Below are 15,195 nucleotides of genomic sequence, written 5' to 3'. Positions count from 1 at the left end.
GGTTGAAGAGAAAACAATGGCGGCTCCTTGAGAGCAGGTATCATTTTACACCCATCCTGGGGCTCAGTCAGCACCCAGCACCCACAACATAGGCCATCCATCCGTCAGCCGCACGCGGATGTGTAAATCAGAATGTCACTTGGGCAGGCAGCAAGGAGAGGGGCAGTTACAAATGTGCCTGTTCCCCGGGGGTGCACGCAACGTCCACGTGCTTCTTTGCTGAACTCATAGGACCTGTCCCTGGACTTTTTCAAACAACGTAAAACTCTTTAAATTAAATGGAATCTTAAACTGTTTAAAAAGTGAATATGACTCAGTTGGACTGCAAGAGAAAGTGGAGGAAAACCAAACAAAAGCAAATCCAGAAATCCAAACGGCTCAGTCTGCTTGGGATAGTCTTGATTTGCCCAAGAAAAGGAGCAGATTCCTGAGAAACCAGCAAGAGAATCTAAAAGTGCTGTCGTGTATCGTCTTGTGGCAGGTGCGGGGCTGCCCGGACTGTCTTCTAGGAGGTGGCCGTACGCCCCCCGCAGGTCCTGGATACTTCAGAAAAAGTGCCACCCAGGGCCGTCCCGTGTGCCGGGAGAGGCTGAAGACAGGCACTTTCTTCAAGGAGCGTAGCTTACCCTGGATCCCGCTGAAAACCTGGTGACAGGGCTGGCCCTGAAGAGGATGATGAATTCCACTCTGGTCAATAGTGCATGATTAAAGTACAAGATAAAAAGGACGCGAACAAAGGCATCTTGAAAACTCTTAGGGGAACAAAGAGATTAGCAATTGCGGTGGTACAGGAAGAAATGAAAATGATGAAAATAACTCAGGAACTTGAAGGAGGAACATTTAACATTTAGAATTCAGTGCAAATGCGTTAACCATCCATCTGAGAGCAAGGTATCTTATCTCACCACTTAATCAAGTTAACCAAACCAGGAGCGTTAGCGTTTAGAGATGCACTGTGTTCTGAAGGGGGCCTTCCTGAGTCTTCACGTTCAGCCGAGACACTGAACTTCCTTCTGGAATATCAGATTCTCAGCTCACGTTTGCAAGGGGCAGTAAGATAAATTGAAAGAAGAAGCAGGTGTATGAGACACAGAGCTGGACTTGGAGGACCGCCAGGTTAAAACGTACACGTGGCAGTCTTTTCGAGCTGTTTATTGTATTTATTTATTTATTTTTAATTTTTATTATTTTTTTTTGTTTTGCGGTACGCGGGCCTCTCACTGCTGTGGCCTCTCCCGTTGCGGAGCACAGGCTCCGGACCTGCAGGCCCAGCGGCCATGGCTCATGGGCCCAGCCGCTCCGCGGCATGTGGGATCTTCCCGGACCGGGGCACGAGCCCGCGTCCCCTGCATCGGCAGGCGGACTCTCAACCACTGCGCCACCAGGGAAGCCCTCCAGCTGTTTAAAAAACTTTGAAAAGCTTCCTCTCTTTCTCCCTGAGGAAAAGTTTCAACAAATGGCTGGGTGGTTTAAGCCTTTCCCATCCATGAAATCCCTGACCTTCTTCTCCTGTGTCTCTTCAACCACGGCCTTAGACTGGATGAAATGCAGATCCTGTTCACATTATGTTTGGAGAATAGTTTCATGTTCTGATTTTGTTCCAGTTCAATCGTTTAAGAAAACGTGTAGGTTCAGGTTCATTTTAAATTGGTTCGCTCAGTGTACTTCTGGGGTGGGGGTGGGGAGACAGAAACAAAACAAAACAAAGCAAAAATACCTCCTTTACTTATGGTTCAACACAGAATTAATATTGGGGCCACCTATCGTGAACGGTGCTGTGTATTGGGGGTTTGTGAAGGACAGCTTTGGGTCAAGGCCAGGTCATCAGTTTTAATCCTAAGGGTTGCCCTTCTTCTTTTTTTTTTTTTTTCGGTACGCGGGCCTCTCACTGTTGTGGCCTCTCCCGTTGCGGAGCACAGGCTCTGGACGCGCAGGCTCAGCGGCCATGGCTCACTGGCCCAGCCGCTCCGCGGCATGTGGGATCCTCCCGGACCGGGGCACGAACCCGTGTCCCCTGCATCGGCAGGCGGACTCCCAACCACTGTGCCACCAGGGAAGCCCCGCCCTTCTTATTCACAGTAATTTTGGGGCTTCTTTATCCTAATTACACAGCAGGCCCCTTGCATCAGGTTTTGACAGCACCACTCCACACAACCTTTGGGGCTGGTTGCTTTTCAGAACTTAGATTTTTTTTTCCTCATATTTGAAAAGGGGAATACAGTGTAGAGGCTGTGGATTCTGGAATCCGGTAGCCCAGAAGCACTCCTTTATCAAACCCTTGGGCATTTTCACAGTAAACATACGAATCTTCACTTTCAGAGGCGTAAAATTGAGACTGTAAATAACCTCACGTGCTAAGTTTAGGAAATGACGTTTGGTTTTCAGAGTTTTCTGGAGTTTGGGGCTTGCACGTAAGGAATTGTGGTCCTGGATTACAGAACCCCTACTCTTTTCCTTAAAAAAAAAAAAAAAAGGCGCCGATTCCAGGCTCCTTCAAGATCCTTTCCCATGGGTCAGTTTTAATTGTAGCATCAGCGTTTCAGCGTTATTTGTTTAGAGAATGCTTATATATTTTCAGAGAATTCCCAGAAACCTGTGGACTAAAGACCATGTTTAGTGTGTTAAGAGTGCCCGTTCTAACATTTCCGAGGCCCACTTTCACGTGTCCTACTGTAGGTAAGAGAGTGACCGCGGGAGGCATCCTACTGGCTGGACACGGCGCCAAGGAGAGCAGGTGACCTCCAATAGCGATGTCTCACTCCTCCGCCTGCCAGGAAAGTCTCCCAGGCTGAAGAAAGCAGCAAGTGACTTCCTTTGCCTCTGACCTTTTGAATGAAAATAAACTGTACATGACTAATAGAACCTAAGGTACTAAGAGGTCCTTAAAATGATGGAAACTGGCCATCAGCGTGTGGACGGGCCTCCTGCAGGGGGTAGAGCCTTGGTTGCATAATCCCTACCGTCCCATCCAGTTTTGACTCAGTGAGCCGGTGTGACCCATATTAAGTTCTAATAAACCTCAGCCGTTTCAAGAGATACACATATTTTGCCCGGAAACAGCCAGCATTCCAATTTAAACGGGAATGGAATGTACATTTTAATGATGACATTTTTATTTTATAGGAAAAGTCACGAGTTGTTTGCGAGTTTGACTGAGTTTTTGTAGGCCCGTAAGAGCCGATTAAATGCACATGGGCCGTGTGCCCTCTCAGAAATGTCAGAAGTCTCCGTTCAATTTTACCTTGTGTTGGACACAAGTATTCCACCTACAGGAACGCACTCGTGCAGGTAAAGTGGATACCCTGGGGAGGGCTGATCCACGAGGCCAGTGTTCAGTTTTGGGTGCGCTTCAGGAATCCATCCGGTGCTCAAAGCAAAACGGTCCTGTGTTAGTCATGCAGCTTTCGAGGGGGTCTTGGGTTTCTGGAAGTGTGCAGAGGTCTTGGCTTCATGGAGATGGCAGCTTGCACTCATAAAAGAGGAAGAGACGGTTAGGAGGCCTGCATCCCCTGTGTCTGATAGGGTTGGGAGGGGGCAGAGGGGGAAGCAGCAGGTGGCTCCCAGGAGCAAACCCTGACGGGAGCTATCCTGGTGCCTAGTTTGGAGCTGCCCAGAGTAGTAGGACGGGACTTAAAAAGATGACTGAAGTGGTCGCATCCTGCCTGACCTCTCACCCACTGGCCCAGCATTTGTGACCCGACGTGTATACTTAAGCTCACACTGCCAGGAAGCACCCGACCTCAGAAAGCTTGAAAATGCTGGCAGATGAACACCCCCGAAGGAGCAGAGGCCAGGCCTGCCCTGTGGCAATGTTCTCATCTAAAGTTCTTCTTAATATTTCTCACGTTAGCACTGTTGCCCCTGATGATCTCAAGGCGTTGTCCTGAGCTCTTTACGGATGAAGCGTCTCTTTAATTTTGCATGATTAAAATTTGGGGAGGCAGGTGAAGATATAGGCAGGAGAAGAGAGATCTGGGTTACACAGAGGGTCAGAGGGACGAGTGACAGCAAATCCAGACACTGCCTGAGGCAGGGGGTGAAGTCACTGCCCTCAAGGTAAAGAAGAAAAAATCGTCTCTGCCACTTCCTGACCCAAGGCCCAGTGAGAGCCGCTGGGGAGAGGCATTGTGTTAGATGCGTCAACAGGGGGCATTTCGGGGGACCCGCCATCCAGGCCAGGCAAAGAGGGGACACATCCTTGGAGAGGTGGTGCCTGAGCTGAGGCCCACGGGGTGAACTGGCATTGATCAAGACTAGGGATGGTACGGGGTGATGCGCGGAAGAGCATGGTCCGGGAAGAGAGAACGGACGGCCCGAGAAGGGAAGGCGGGGCTCTGGGGACCCCTCTCCATCACCAGGCCTCCGTTCCTCAGCCGCAAGTCGATGGGGTGATCTCTTTACCTACGGCTTGATCCGCCTAAATCTGGCCTGGATTGCAGCAGGTTCAAGTTCTGCAGACTCTAATAGGTGCTCACAGAAGAGAAACACCCGATGGACAACTTTCCAACAATCGGTATAGAGGGAGGCTTGCAGATACTGATTCATGGGCCTTTTGGGCTTAACGCTCAGCATCTCTGTGTCTGTATTGTCTTTAACTCACGGATTCAGTGAACCTTTGTTGAGAGTCTAATGGGTCTAGAGTGCTGGCCCAGGCACAGGGGTAGATGGTGGGCGGACGGGTGCGCTCTCTGCCCTCGTGGGGCTTACAGTCTGCGGAGGGAGACCCTTCAGGACAGTATCGGCAGCATCATGTGACTCAGGTGGCTCTTTTGTGCCTGCTGTTTCAGCAGCTCAGAAGGAAAGGGACCTTCAGCAGACATCTCCAGGATCCCTGCCATGTGCCAGGTGCCCTGTGAGACGCGAGGTGGGCCCGGCTCTCGCAGAGTTCAGGGCTTGGTAGGGAAAGACAGGGAAGGTCATTCGAGTGTTAGCAGTGGTAGAGGTCTTGGGGGCACACGGAGGGAGTATTCAATACTACGCATGGGGCGTTCCAGGAGGAGGGGAGACCACCAAACAGCTGACTGTCTCTGGGGCACAGTATGCCCTTTGGGGGGCTGGGGGAGAGGATGGGATGGCAGTGGTAAGGGGCCGGAGCCAGATGGCTGGGGCTGGCTTCTCCTGGGTTTGTCTGCAGTTGTTGAATTACATGCTCCCGGATGACAAGAATTATGAAGGTTGAAGTCGTCCCATCAAAGATATTCTACTGAATTAAGTTCATATTTTATACAAAATGTTCTGCAACGTTAGGTATAATTGGACATCGCTTAAAAGAGAAAACCTGATTTCCCAAATGTCACCTGGATAGCTATTTCGATGTCAGATGGAACTTCCTGTCGAATAAAGATTTCCAGCGTGGAATGTCAAGAGCTGGTAGGGACATGGGTCCTTTTCTGGGACAACAGTGACCCTCGCTGCGGATTAGAAACGCATCTTGAATTTCACAAGAGGTCGGCATGAGACCAATCACACTGATGAATGTTCCCCCAGACCATCACAAAGGAAGGCTTCCCTCCCGCTGGCCCTGTGTCTGGTCAGCTGGGTAGCTCGGGATGACTGCTTGTGTTGTACCTTTTTAAAATTTTTTTTTAACGTGTGTTGTACCTTTGGGTACCGTTTGTGGGATTAGGAAGGAGGAGGAAACGTGGGGATGGTAGTGGAAAGCAAGCTGTTCTCACCTGTTCTGGAGCCAGCTGGTCTGCGCTTGCTGGGGGGAATCAGGCGATAGCAAGCTCTGAGGGTGGTTTTCTGCAAGTTCCCTATTTTTCTCCCTGGTGTGTGGCAGAGCCTTCTGCTCCACAGAGGTGGATGGCAGCAGTGGCCAAAGTAGCTGGTCAGCCTGCCTGTGACTCCCTGGCAGGTTTCTCCTTCTCAGGCCGAGAGAGCTCCCCGTCTGTACAATGAAATTGATTTGTGGGCTCAGCTGAATACTTTTTCTTTTTCTTCGCTTTCTTTCTCTCTCTCTCTCTCTCTTTTTTTTTTTAAAGGCCAACCGATTAGTAATTAGTTGTGCAATTCAACTGTTTTTCTCTTTAAAAAATTTTTTTTAATGTGGTAGAATTTTTATTTTTTTCTGGGCAAATTTTCAGGATTTAATTGCACTTAAAAATTGTGGAGGCTGTCAGAGTAAATTGCAGATAGAATAGCTCTACCCAATAAAACTAGTCCTGTGATTGTCATCATTGTCAGGCTTCTCAGATAAAGTTGTGGGAAGGACAATTTAAGTCTACACGGTGAACCACACTTCAAATCAGTATTCAGCACAAGGGCTCATCACGCTGAAAGACAGAAACCCAGGGTAGCAGCCGTGATGCTGGAGAAACCAGACATTGATTCTAAGATGATTTCAAAGGCTGCCCACCTAAAGAACAGGAGAAATGTCTACCCCAACGGGTTTAACGTAAAGCAGTGCAGTTAAAGACTTTGTTTTTATTGAAATATAGCTGATTTACAATGTTGTAATGTAGTGCAATTTAATCTGTGAAAATTTTTTGAAAAGACAAAAACCATTTCATAGCATATTAAAAGTAATAAAGCATCGGCAATATTACTAGCTTCGTGCAAAGTTGCCTCTGCCTCAGGTTCCTGTTTATTCCCGCTGTATGTCCTGAGTGGCTCTAGCCTTTTCTTGAAAAGGAAACCCCCTTAGGGTATGAAAAGCTCGAGTAGTTTTTACCCCCTAAGAAATACTTTCATCTTCTCTTCCTTCATTTTTGATAAGGGAGCTTCTAGTGCTGAATCGATTTGTCATCATGAAAAGTAGAACTTTCTAGAATATGCAGCTTATCTTATGACCCAACTTGGATTCCTGGGGATAAGAGGAGACCTCATACTTTTTATTCTTCCTCCCAGGGTCCAACGCTTGTGTTTTTGACCAATAATAAACTTCAACCAAACAATTATTGGCTCTACTGAGGATGGAAAGTAGTTCCTCTATTGTTTGAAATCATTTTTAAGTTAATGGTATTATGTCGATCAATTACTAATCTATTATATACATTTATATTTTATGTGGTTCCCTATAGATCAAGAGGATGGGGAAAAACACCTTCCTTACGTGAAAGTATCAACTCGTTTCTACTCTTCAGCATTGTGGAGAAGGTGGGTTAAATAATGCATGGCTTACACGGCTAAGCGGTTGGAGGAGAAAGATGTTCAATGAGAATACAGGCATCGTGCAGGAGTCGGGAGCCTCGGACCTCGCTCGCGTTCTTCGCTCTGGAGCTGTGTCATGTAAGTTCTTTGAAGCACTTACTGTGTCATGTAAGCATCTCGATGCCGAGGTCTCCTCATCTGCAAAAGATGTGGGCAACAGTGCCTTCGTCAGGTAGCTATTGGAAGGATTAACCTGATGACCCAGACAAAGTACTAAGCGCAGTGCCTGACACAGTACAGTACATAATCACGTGTGTCATCGTATGGAATCATGTGTGGAATCAATCGTTAAAGAGGAAACAGGATTTTACAAAAACAAAACTAGGAAAGTGAAGGTGGCCGGATATTTGTCTTATGAGTGATGTGTATTTTTTCCAAATGGCATATTAAGAGTACTAGCCTGTCATCAGTGAATATGATTATGTACATTCACCATATCGGAGACCTAAAGAGATTTAAAAATTGGTTGCCCGTGGAAGTTATTAGGTTGTGTGTGTGTGTGTGTGTGTGTGTGTGTACATTCAGCGTGTCCAGCCGTTGTATACATTTTGTATACATTTTGTAGGCTGTCAGATAATAACAACAGGGCCTGTAAGATCTCCATATCTGCTTGGAAATGACCAACGTCAGCTTGGAAAGGACCGTAAACATCGCCACCAAAACTGAGAGCCCTTGTGTGTGAGCGTGTGCCTCTCCGTAGGCTGCAGAAGTGCCGGGTGCTGTGGAGGGCGGGCTTGGGAGATGGGGGCTCAGAGGCTGTTCCCCTCTGGCACCCCTGGAGGAGGGCTTCCTTCCTCTTCCTCTTGTTGGAAAGGGGCAGCCAGGGCCCAGGGGCCAGTGCCCCAGGTGCACCTGACAAGTGGTTCTGGTGCCAGCTAGTCCCTGGCAGAAGGAGGCATGAGCAGGGTGGAAGATAGGAACATGGACCACAGATGGCCTTGGACAGATCTCACCCCTCCCAGGCCTTGGGCAGCCTTGGAACCTTCCAGAGCCTCACATTCCTTCTATTGTGTGAACATTAGCTCATGTCACCCAGATTAGTTGCAGTAACCAGCCATCCCCCTTTAGAAGCAGGGTAGGAGATAGATGCCACTCGGGGTAATGATACCACATCCTAGCTGGAAAAGAGGCAACTGCCTTCTGAAGTGGTTTACTTTGATAAGTGCTGGAGGTGGATGAAACAGCTGGATGTCTGACAGAAGCGGTAACATATTTTGTCCAGTCCTGCCTTCTGTAGATCTGTTTTGCTGAGTGTGCACTTTTTCAAAAGAGCTTTTCCTACCTTGCGGTTATCTTTGTGTTGGAGAGAAGAGAAAGCCAACTCACACCATGAATTACTTCCTCACCAAAAGGCCCTTCTAACTTCTCACATTAAGGGCCTGAACAATTTTTTTTTTCAAGTCCAGGTGCTTTCTTACCCAGTTCACTCTGGATGATTGTGCTAGATAATACTGTAAACGTTGAGGGACTTTGTCTATGGACAGCAGAATAGGCCCAGTATTAAAATATCTTACATACCTACTATTTTAGAAAATGCACACAGTATACTATTAATCTACTCTCCAGCTATAGAATTAGGTTCAAATCTGTGCACTAAAAACCTTTCAGATGACATATTTGAGATAACTTAAATATGGTAAAAACATTGAGGATTGGATCCACAAATGTAAACCAATTTGTATGAAACATTGTTAATGATCAGTTGTTGGATTTCATCTGGGTGATATTTAACGCTAGTGTGTGTGCGTAGACAGAGTCTAAATGGGAATCTTGTGTATGAAAAGACATTTAGAAATTTTTTAATTTTATATTGGAGTATACTTGATTTACCATGTTGTGTTAATTTCAGGTGTACAGCAAAGTGATTCACTTACACATATACATATATCCATTCTTTTTCAGGTTCTTTTCCCATATAGGTTATTACAGAATAATAAGTAGAGATCCCTGTGCCTTACAGTAGGTCCTGAAAAGACAACGTTTTTGATTGAAGCTCTGAAGAGGGATTACGTGATACATTTTTATAAGATGTATTAAAACTGTTTGTATTTTTTCCCTCAAAGAGAACCTCACGTTAAACTCCTCTGCAGTTCTTTCTATACGTGTCTTCAGTTACTTTGTCTTGAGGCTAAAGGGATTTAATAAGAGCTGGCCTTAATGGCCATGCCTGATGCTGTTCTGAGGGCTTCGCCTGGGTTGACTCATTTGTTTCCGGTCTCCGTCTGGTGAGATGGGGTCTCTTATTATCTCCAGTTTACAGCCGAGGAAACTGCAGCTCCGTGAGGCTAAATGCCTCATCCCCACCAGACGCCAGACTTCAAGAGCCTGCGTGCTTCTCAGTATTAAAGAGGAATCTGGGGATTCTTTGTTTTCAGTGGCAGCTTATCATGTTACCAGCCCTATAACAGTAACCACGAATGGGTGTAAGTTAGGGCCACTGGGCAGATTTCACAATGGCAAGTGTTTTGAACTTCCGCTTGAAATACACTTCTGTTGACAGGCAGCCTGTTATAGTTGTGGAATTTAGAAACATCCACCCAGTGTGGACAGAGTCACTGCCTGATGAGCAGAGGATGCTTCCAAATTGCACTTGTCCCGTGGAAATGTCAGGGAGAACTAATGTGATATTACAAATACAGGCTCTACCGACACGAGAACTGTTAGCTAAATACTTAATAGGGGAGAGTTAAAAATACAATTTTAACTAAGAAATCATTCTATGTTTATCGCGCTCTCTCACCTGCCAGGTGCTGGGAGGGTCTTCTTTCAGGAGCTCACAGGCTGGTCTGGCACGAGAGAGACCCAAGTCAAGAGATAATAAGAGCATTTCTGGATGGACAGGAAGAGACTTCTCAATGTACAAGTGATATAATGGAGACGTAAAAAGTGAACGTTTTCAAATAACAATCCTCCATTTCTTAAGGATACCAGTAGCTTCAAAAGGAACAAGTTAAACATCGATTTGGGGAACACTAGTAAAGGACAGGAACATGTAATGAAATATTGATTGACGACTGCACGCTATTGAGACCAGAACGGCTCCCTGGGGCTTCCTTACGCAATCCAGACCCGGACAGACCAACACACTGTTTGGGGAGTACCGGGTACTGCGTTTCTGGCATTTGTGGATTTCAGCACGTTTGATTTAATGGTTAAGTGAAGTCACCGATGATCAGATATCCTTGCAGAAACCCCTCACCTCCAACAGCCCCTCTACACTGGAGGATCCCCAGAACCTGGGCCGGTGGAGGGTGGGAGGTGATGGGTAAGTGACTTCCAGGCTCCGGGTTGGTCTCATTAGGGAATCGGACCTGTTTGCGCTCATTTCGAAGCAGAAGAAATACACTTTTAGAGGAAGAAGAGAAACTCAGCTCTAATCCTGCCCACTGGAGTCCATGGCATAACTCCCAGATGGTGATATTCAGATTCTTTTGCTATCCCTCCAGCCAGGAATATGAAATACATATGAGAAAACTCAGGCCCTGGAAAAAAAGAGAAGCACTTCCTAACTACCGAGAATCCTTTGTGTCTAATGAAATGATCACTTTCTGGTGGGAGTGTCATGAAGTCAGCTACGGGCCCTCCTGGAGTCTAAACTTCACATGGCCCCTCCGGGATGTGTGACGTCGTCTGCCTGCTCACTCTGGCTTCCCGGTGCTCCGAACAGGGTCTGGGATGGTGTAGATGCTCAGAACTATTGATGACCAAGTGACTTAATGATTGACAGGAGTGAATCTAGAATGGGAGGCACTCGCTAGAGAAGTGCCGTTTAGGCAGGGATTTGAAACACGTCAGTAGACCACTGAGAACGCCACAGTGACATCTGATAATGCAATCGTACTGAACCTTTCCCTAGGTTCTTAAACAACGGCAGAAGAATCAGGAAGACCCACGGAGGAATTTCGAAGAAGACACGGCTAATTTACAAACAAGAGCGAAATAGAATGTTGGAGGAACTCAGCGGCACTAAAGACTGCGGCGGATTGGAAACAACTCGGAAGGCGGGCACTGTGGTGAGTGCACGCCGCGTTTGTTTCTCAGCAGTGATTTTTGAGGATGAATTTTGAGGGGGAGAGGGAGTTTCCTTTACACTTTTGTGTGGCATGGCTCTCGTCCTGAGCTCTTCTAACCGGACTGAAGAGTTCGTTTGGCACACACTTGCTCAAAACCTAAGGGAAAAAAGCCAAGTCCCCGTAAGGCTGACAGCCCTGGAGGACAGGAGTCAGTTTGAAATGTCTTAGTTTTAAGAAGGTGGCAGAATTACATAATTATTCACAACTCATAAGAAATTAAAATACCTCTTCCAAATATGAAGTTGTGAGATAACACAAACCACAAATTCTAGACTTTCGGAGAGCGTGTACATCGTTTGGCCTCCCACGCACAAACCCACATCAGAATATCTGCGCCACGAACACGTGGCCACCCTTCCCTGGCTTCCCCAGCGTCCCTCCGCACACAGGAGGGGTCCCTCGGAGCGGCTCCTTCCCGATGCTGAGGGGCTGAAGATGCAGCATGTCGGAGAAGCAGGTGGCCACCCCAGGCACCCAGGACCACAGAGACACCGCCTCTTCCGCTCATGGCAAATCCGCATGAGGTAAGGAACGATCAAGAAAGTCCTAAAATAAAGGCGCTGGGTGACGGGAGGGCTTGGGGGTGGGGGGGCGGAGTATGGAGAAATGGTCACATGGGCCCAAGGAGTCTGTCATTCTGGGTGGTGGCCTCTGTGCGCTCATCCTGTTTGTGATAAACCGAAAATCATAGCACCTCGTTTAAGCAGATAGATTAAGCATCACTCCCTCAGCCTCATTTTGAGGATCTGTCCTGCCTCTCGCCCAGGACTAGGCCCTGGGGCTTCCAAGGCAAAGCAGCTGGGTTCCTGCTGCAAGGTGCTTATATCACTAGCAGGACAGTCAGATGTATAAACCCATATAGGTGCACTGTGGTCAGGAGAGGAGATGCAGGGAGGGTGGGCACCCTGACGCGGGAGAGGGGTGAGCCCTGGAGTGTAGAGTGACCATGGGCTGACGGCTGGAGGGAGTGGGAAACCAGGATCGTGTTTGGTTAAGGGGTGGCCTCAAGGGTGCAGGGCTGCAGGGGTGGGGGGACCTGGTGGCTTTGGGGGACTGACTCTGTGTGCTGCACTGAGGGGTTAGGACTGACCGTGGTGGGAGCCGAGTCTGTGGAATTCTCCCAGTTGGGAGGCTCTGTAACCACTGCCAAAGCAGTTTATTGGAGACAGAAGCCTTACTGCGTTGGGCAGAGGAGTGAGTGGGACGTGAGGGGGGTAGATTCTTGAGGATGGTGGCTGTGACTTCCTCCTCCCAGGGTCTGCTCTAGTGTACAAAGTGAGTCCCCAGTGAATTGGAAATACTCTCCTCTCTTTCCGTAGACCTTCATTAGCAATGCTCTTTCACCAACCTTATCTTATTCAATTTTAATGAGAGCACATAATCTTGACCTAGGAAATAGCCTTATGAACTTGACCAAAAAGGAGCAAGGGGTGAACCCCCAGATCTGTCCAGTCTGTGTTTTCTCCACTTTTCCTTCTGTACGGGGGGAGGGGCTTCATAGAGCGTCCCCCCTCCTCCCCCTGCCCCTGCCGTACGGAAAGCACCTTATCTTTCAGTTGCATGTTAGCTGCCCAGGACACAAAATTCAAGAAACAGTTTCTACCACATTCTACCAAATACTTACCATCTACCAGAAACACACAAACGGCGTGTGGCTGCTGCCCTTTGATCTCATGGTCTAGAACCTTTGCTTCACGTGGCAGAGATTGGACAAGATTGAATTCTCTGAAGAAAGGATACCCAGAGAGGAGTATCAGTGCCATTCTGTTTGTGTTTGGAAACCCTTTAAGAGATCAGAGAACTAAAAGAAACATGCCACAGTACAACAAGTTTTCTGAGCGCAAGAGAGCTGTCTTCAGTCAGTCCCACCTGTGGAGAATTACCTAGCCTCTGCCAGTAACTCTGACAGTGAAGGGGTTAAAATAACAAATAAATGACTTTATTTAGACTTGAGCGTTTCTGGCATTTTTTTTCCTAGATTTTTTTCCCCCACAGTATTTGATGTGACAGCTTTTGTTTGCTCACACTTGTCTCTCTTTTAAATTTCTCATATCAGCGGTAAAAGCTATTTCTTTTTCCTGTAACATCTTGAGCTTGATATCCAATGAAGGGAGAAATTGCTCTTGCATTACTTGAAATTATACTATTATACCCAATTTTGGGGGGAGAAAGATGAGAGTAATTTAGATCTCCAGGCACTGAAGATTTTGCAGACGGGTCATTTGCAGCATTATTGCTGATTAGTCATCCATAAAAGCGCTTTTACTGCGGAGGAGGCGCCTCCATTTCTGGTGTTCTTTAGAAACGCCGATTTTGAGGCCCATCCGGGCAAGGGAAGGACAGTCATCATCCACTTTGAGGTCACGGTCTGGCCTCGATGGGGCTCTGGTTGGGAGTGGAGGGCCGCTCTGCACGGAGGAAGGGAGCAAGTGGAGGCAGAGCTGGGTGTCATCTAAGCATCCCCGTCAAAAGCATCATCCGTGGAACCAGTGTCAGTTTCAATGCGCATGCGCACTTGCAGAGCCAGCCTCCGAAGTGGGCGGCCGGCTTCAGGTACCGATTGTTTGTGCGTGGGCCAAGGTTGTCCGGAGAAGTCTGTCTTTTCTGAACTTGGCGAGATCATTTATAGACCATGAACAAACCGGAATTTGTTGGCTAACCATTTAAAAGCAATTTTGGAAAGAAATGTTCAGTTTCCTGACGTTTCCTCATGGGAGTGAGAATCTGTCGTCTTTTCCAGTTTCACATCCCAGGGCCCCCTTCTGGAGGCCACCATTTTCCAAAGGAATTCACTTACGGGGGTTAACCTTCTGGCCACTGATATCCGAGTGAGGACACTCACGCTCTGTTTGCGTGGCCGGTGGGAAATCTTACCTCCTGACATCGTTCTCGGGTGGGCAGGGGGTGAAATGCTTTCTGTAAATTTCAGGGTAGAGGGCCCCATCATTCGATCCATGCCTTCTCAAGCGGCTGGTATTTCCTAAACTTTTCTGTGTGTATCGTTGGAAGCACAGCGTTACCACTCTAAAGAGGGACACCAAGGAGCCAAATGCCAGTGGAATTCTGTAACGTGGGCTGCAGTGTAAACTGTGGTAGGGTTGAACTGAGGACTCTTCGAGAAAAACCTGCAAGTAATTAAGTTCTCCCTCCAGCAAGGTAAAGCTGAGTCTGAAGTCTGTCAGCACAAAGGAGAGTGAAACCTTTGTGGGTGATTATATGTATGGATATATTTTTTCTTTTTTAATGTAAATAAAGAACTCTGGCAAGACAAAGGAACCTCGTATCTCATTGCTGACCTAAGGAGGAAAAAAAGGAAAGATGCAGCCTTTGTTGGTTGCATGCTTTCCATTGCTGAGGTCAAGACAAAACTTAGATTACCCTGTCTCAGCAACTCCCAAACCATGTTCCACGGCATATAAGATATTTCCTGGGGAGGAGGGGAGAAAGATTTCATGAACAACTCAGTTTCAGAATCCTTGCATATAATCTCCCCTCCTCTGGAGATTCATGATGCTCTTGAGCCTGTTAAGAGAACGCTGTGTGCCTTGGTTTAAGCCAGCTCCCTCTCATCCGGTGGGACCAGAGTCCTTTTCACAGGGCACCTGCTAGCGTCCTAGGAGAAGTACTGTTTCGTTCACCCACAGCAGAAACGCTGCCCACTAGCAACTGATCTGCCGTGTCTGTCCTTGTTTGTGCTCGCTCTGTGGTGCTCTATTCACGTCAGTGGTGTTGTACAGTCTGTTGTGATGTGTGTATCCGGCTTTCAGGACAGTCTGAACGCTCCTTGAGGACAGACGCTTTTCCTGTCTCATCTTTGTGTTCCCAAAGTGCCTGCCGCAAGGAAGGAAGCGTTTGATTTACTGTATGTTGAGAGCTAGTCCCACGGTGGCTCATGCGAGGACCCAGGCGCACTTTGGACCTGCTAACGGTGATGAGGGTTAGAAGCAGGGGAGACAATGGAAAGAAAGAT

The sequence above is a fragment of the Globicephala melas genome, chromosome 2, assembly GCF_963455315.2.
Source record: "Globicephala melas chromosome 2, mGloMel1.2, whole genome shotgun sequence".
Lineage (NCBI taxonomy): Eukaryota > Metazoa > Chordata > Mammalia > Artiodactyla > Delphinidae > Globicephala > Globicephala melas.
Note: the sequence above shows the minus strand (reverse complement) of the source record.